The following is a 5,634-nucleotide window of genomic DNA, read 5'->3' as shown; positions in this document are numbered from 1 at the left end:
TTGGTCAAGTTATATTGTAATTTTTTATTTGCTAAGCGGATACCAGACCAGAGTCGATAGAAGGACTGGTTTGCTTATACCGTACGTTAATATTTTTACAATTTCATCTCATCTGAATTTAGTGAAAGGTTTTAAAGTCATTTGAAAAACTTGGTTGTTATAATTTAATGAATATACCAGTATTTTTGGAATACTGGGAGTAAAGAAATCGCCCGACCAAAAGAAAAAAAACAAAACAAACGCAATGCCTGCATAGTTTTCCTTGCAAAAAGTACTGGCCATTGTAAAAGACCGTACTCTTAGTTAAAAGCTGGTATCATTTTCAACATCTTAAAATAATTCACAATGCCATGCTGACAATTTTTTAAAATCATGTTACTCAATTTCGAGCTTTCTTTGTCTAATCATTTGCTTTGTAGATTTATAAAATAACTGTCAACAATTTTCAACTGAACATTTTCTGGTATAAGCTTTTTTTTTAAACAAGATTCTGTTTTTATCTAACTTTAGTGTTTTACGTGTGTAGAAAGTGTGCAAAACTTTATGTGAAGTGAAAATAAATGATTTGCTAACGAAGAAGTCATCTTTACAATAATAAATGTCTTCATTCCTCATAAGATAAAAACTACATATCTTATGTTACATATTTGACATCATAATAAAAAATAGTATTACATCACATGTGAAGATCGTATTTAGATCGTATTTATTAGTTAATCTATTAATAAGAGTATTCTTAAACGTTCTGTATTTATCAACGTGCGAGCGCTATTCTTATAGCGTAAATTACAATCGATAACCTTTGTTTCTGGGACCTGCTCACGTTGGAGGGTGGATACTAAGTTAAGAAATTCGTCGAAAAAATATGGTCTTGTTTTTCTAATAAAACTCTTATATTCAATATAACAGAACTGTGTCGCCTTTTGTGGCATCTGTCTAGAAAATTTTGAACCGTTGTTAATTCTGGCTGTGAGGTTTAAAAAAGACCAGTATAAGAAATAGAGAATGTTAGCATCGACGACAAGTGCGACTTGGAGCACGAGTTCTGGGATTTTCATTATTGCGCATCCGTACTGCGCATCCCGGGCCGGGTGATCAACTCGTCCCGACGAGTTGGGCTGCGACGACTTTACATCAAAAAGTCGTAGTGGTAAGTACGAGTTTGTCAAAAAGAAATTGCGTTTGAATTAGAACTGTTTAGTTTAGTTTAAAGCTGCAATAATCTTATACTAAAAATCCTGAAGTGTTGATTTAATAATGTAGAGGGGGGGGGGGGGGGGTGGGGTTTAAGCCTGAAAAGCAGCTTAAAATGCTGATACTTTGCCAAAGAATTATTGTGCTTTTCCGGCGACTGGAACTCGTATTTTGATTTTTTTGTTAGCCTTGACGGAAAGCAATCAAGTAAAGAAAACCAAACAAAACAATCTAAAACGAGTTCTTTCGTTTCTTCTCTTCTGTCATTGGTTGTCCAGGCATCATGCAACCTTATCAGATTCAAAATTAAAAATCTTTTAAAGGTATGCCGAAATTGTATTACAAAGCAAAAAGCAGACCTAAACAATTAAAAATAAACACAGCTGATCACAGCTATATATGGCAAACCTGGATTGAAACCAACGGAAAGTGCAGGAAAAAAATATTTTCCAAACCGTTTTCCACCTGAATATGAACATGAAAAGCGTCGACTGTTGAGAGCTTTAGTTGACGTAGTATTGCTGTGTAGCCGCGTCGAGCCACAGAAAGGGCGCGAAAAATTAAGCCTCGTTTATGTTGCAAGAAGTTAGCCTGGCTTGAGCCTGTGATACAATCAAAAACCAGTACCTGGGCAGCGGTCAACTTTAAAAATAGGTCACCTTAATGAGCACTAAACTTGAGCCCGCGATATGGTTACGTGATATTGGGCAGCGGATACCTCGTTTTAACAGGCGCCAATTGACCATAACATGTGGACGTATAACCATGGATACCGATAGCCGCAGCGCACGCCCGCCTGCAACAATGTTGAATGGGATGGCCGAACGAATGCAACACTGATGTTCACACCCTAGAACAAAAGGAACGTTGGAAGATGTTGAAGATGATGTTTGATGGAAATCAAACTTCGTTCAACAACTTCCGACATTATACACATAGTGGCCAAACGAGTGCAACATGTTCGATTCAACAATGTTGGATGATGTTACACTAACATGTTCAATAGACCCGTTTGGCCAGGCCTTAACGGCAAGAAAAGTAATAGTGGACGAAAGCAAAAAAAATCTACCCTTCGAAGCCTCCACAAAGTGTCAGTCTTCAGTATCACCAGTCCCCCAGTTCCCGGTTATTTTTTAAGGATATGTTATTGTGATGATGATGATGATGATGACGATGATGTTATAACACAGTTTGCGACATCTTGCCCTTTGCTTGTACTGTAAACCCCCTGTTTGTGTTGTAGCTTGATACAGAGAAATCTCGGCAGATGGGTAAAATAAACAACTAACTACCGTGACTGCATTTTTCTTCACATTTATTTTATTGAATGTCCTTCGAAAATAGTTGGGAATGCCATTCCGAAACTCTAAATTTCAAAATTTTCTGGGCGAGCATGCCCCCAGAAAATTGGAGGGCACAGCCAATGATGTAACGTTATACCATAAGGTGGATGTTAAGAGACTGTTTATTAAGAGGGCTCTTCCTTTGAGGCTTAGATCTCTGTGGCACCAAGCGCCAATGCTATTATTGATCTTCTTCTGAATTTTTCTACCAGTTCCTACGTGAGCAATCGATATTACCAAAATATTGTCCTAGAATCTTATCAGGGATACAGCCATTATACCAGTGGAAACCGTAAAGCTGATCAACACGATGTCTCAGAGATCCGCACCACAGTCCTTTGCACTTGCTCTTATTAATCTTCGCCCCTGCGGCGCGCTCGTATCGATGAAAAACATGAAAGGTCTCCGTGATTGACTCGTCATCCGCAAAAAGCAGTGTCGGATCGTCCGCAAACTGGGGCAGTTTAAGCTCCGTTTCGGAACCAGGGGGAAGAATGTCACGAATCCTGGGGTTAGATATAATGTTAACTGCCATTGTTTCCACCGTTAAAACATACAAAGGCATGGACAGGGGACAACCCTGCCGTAGACCTCTCTCCAAAGTAATAAAAGCAGGAAGCCAACCGTTACTTTTCACCGAACTGGATACCGAATTGTAAATAACTCTAATCCAGCGTCTAAAGACAGGGCCGAAACCAAAACGTTCAAGCGTCTTAAACAGAAAACTATGAGCCACTCGATCAAAGGCCTTTAGCTGATCCACAGAAATCATAGCAAGCGGGATTTTCTTTTCATCTGCATACAAAATAACATCATGAAGAAGTCGTGTATTATCATTGATGGTACGTACGCCCTTTACCGAAGCTGTCTGATCGGAATGGACGATGAGTGGCAATACTTTTTGCAGTCTATTGGCCAAGGTTTTTCTTAAAATCTAATAATCAGTCGTTAGTAAGGTGATCGGTCTCCGATTCTTAAGCAAAGTTCTGTCTTCTGTCCCCTTTTTTAAATAACAGGATGATTATTCCTCGCCGCTGCGAGACCGCGAGACGTCCCGCCCGGAAGGCATGGTTATAGACATGCGTGAGACTAGTGCCAAACAAAGGCCAAAAATATTTATAGAAATTGGCTGTCAGGCCATCAATTCCAGGCGATTTATCATTTTCAAGGGAAATTACGGCCATTCGAAGCTCCTCTTCCGTCAATTCCGAGTCACCTCCACATAACTTACTTTCCTCTTCGGTCAACCTAGGCATTGCGTCACATAAAAACTCGTTCTGTGCATTTTCGTCGCATATATCAGCAGAGTAAAGATCTTTGTAGAAAGTGTGGATCTCTGATAATAGGCCCCTAGAGTCGGTCACAGTATCCAGGTTGTCCTTTGTGAGCATTTTAATAGTTTGGTCCGCCCTTCGAGTTTTCTCTAAGGACAAAAAGTAGCGTGCAATTTTTTCACCCTCTTCAAGATACTGCGCCATTACACGAATTTTCGTAGCTCCTAGTTCCTTACAGTCAAGTTGTTTGAGTTTTTCCTTCGCTAAGAGATACTTTTCTATATCATCTGTCGTACCATTTCGAGCCCGCCCCTGAAGATAACTTAATTGATTCTCTAGTTGAAAACGCTCGTGGCACTCACGGTTCTTTGCGTCGCATTTTAGCTCTTTTGATTGCAATCACCTTAAATTCTTGCTTAGCACGATCCCATCATCTTAAAGGATCCAATCGCCCCCAAAACTCTTCCAATCGCCCCCAAAACTCTTGAAGTGCCAATATCCAGGACCACGCTGTACCCTATCAAAATCCAAAACTAGCACTATAAAAGCGTGATCTGAATGCGCGTAAGGCCTAATTTCCACAGAAGTAACAAACTGACCAAGGACCTTATTAGCCAGGAAAAAAGTCGATGCGTGTCCGAACAAATCAGTCGCCAGAACCAACCCTCCCTGGCCATGTATAATCTCGCCCGCCTCTGTCTCTCCCGCCAAATGTCCCTTCAATCGTCTCTAGCAGATATCGTTTTCAAAACATCCGCGGCAGATTGACGAGCATCCAAATCTCCATCATCTTGCTGTTCTTATCTACTTAACCACTAAAAGATCAACAGACTGGAACGTGCGCCGATTGTTTACCAAAACTGATTATATAATTAAATCATTGCTGACTTGAAGTTTGGTAACCGACATTTTCACTGTGTAAACAATTGTTTAACATGCTTCTCAGCGGGTGTTAATACACGTTTCAGCGGCACTTGGAAGAAAAATTATTGACATTTTAAAAAAAGATCCTCGCAGTTAATAGTGATGTTGTAGTCTAGTGGTTGAGTGAAGGGGTTATTACTTCAATGTTCCCAGGTTCGAGTCCTGAGAGTCCAGACATGGGGGTTTTGCTTTTAAAAGAAATATACTTATCACTGTTTGTGTTAGAGCGGTTTTCAATTGAGTGTAGAAAGTAATTAGCGAATTGCTTTGGTTTTGCATTTACTTCACTCAGTGATTGGTTCAAAGTTCTCGCGCCATTTTTTCAACCAATCAGCCAAAACCAATCGTGGCTCGCGTAGTGGATCAGGCGGGGTTCCTAAGATGGAGAGGGGGCGGGAGGGAATTCCGCAGTATCGTGGAGGATAGAGAAAGATAAACAGAGAAAAAAATGCCACTTCCAAATCACGTTCGGTCGATGTTCCCATTTGGGATTTATAACAGTTGTTGTTGTTCTGTTTCGTCGTTTCGTTGTGTTTCATTGGCCCTGAAAAGCCCCTATGGGGAGCGGTCACTTAAGTATGTATTGTATTGTATTGTATTGTATTGTAACTCACGTGACTTGTTTGCGTGACTATTAAGGGCGCGTTCGATTGACCCTATTCCGGAATAACAATACGTGGAGTGATGATTAAAAACATTATGTGCGGCGTTTTGCAGCAACAAGGATAATAAGGCTATGTTTAAATTAGCATTTTAGCAAATGTTTGACAATATTAATATGAATCTCCGCAAAAACGAAGGATTTCTAACTTCTATTCCATGTATTCCTATTCCGGAATACGGTCAATCGAACGCGCCCTAAAAGTGCCTTAACATATTACATCATTAAGTGTTAGGAC

At 40.1% G+C, this 5,634-nt stretch overlaps 1 protein-coding gene across 1 annotated transcript in view; it reads left to right on the top strand.

Annotated features, from left to right (window-relative positions):
• The window catches only part of LOC138023635 (stomatin-4-like), a 10,111-nt gene extending 9,438 nt beyond the window's left edge, over positions 1-673 (top strand). The window contains exon 8 of the mRNA XM_068870681.1: positions 1-673. This exon is cut by the window's left edge and continues 980 nt beyond it. The gene's annotated coding sequence lies outside the window, so the exon portion shown is untranslated.
• Positions 674-5,634: the final 4,961 nt, after the last annotated feature.

The sequence above is a fragment of the Montipora capricornis genome, chromosome 2 (genome assembly GCF_036669925.1).
Source record: "Montipora capricornis isolate CH-2021 chromosome 2, ASM3666992v2, whole genome shotgun sequence".
Lineage (NCBI taxonomy): Eukaryota > Metazoa > Cnidaria > Anthozoa > Scleractinia > Acroporidae > Montipora > Montipora capricornis.
This window is presented reverse-complemented; position numbering and strand designations above follow the sequence as displayed.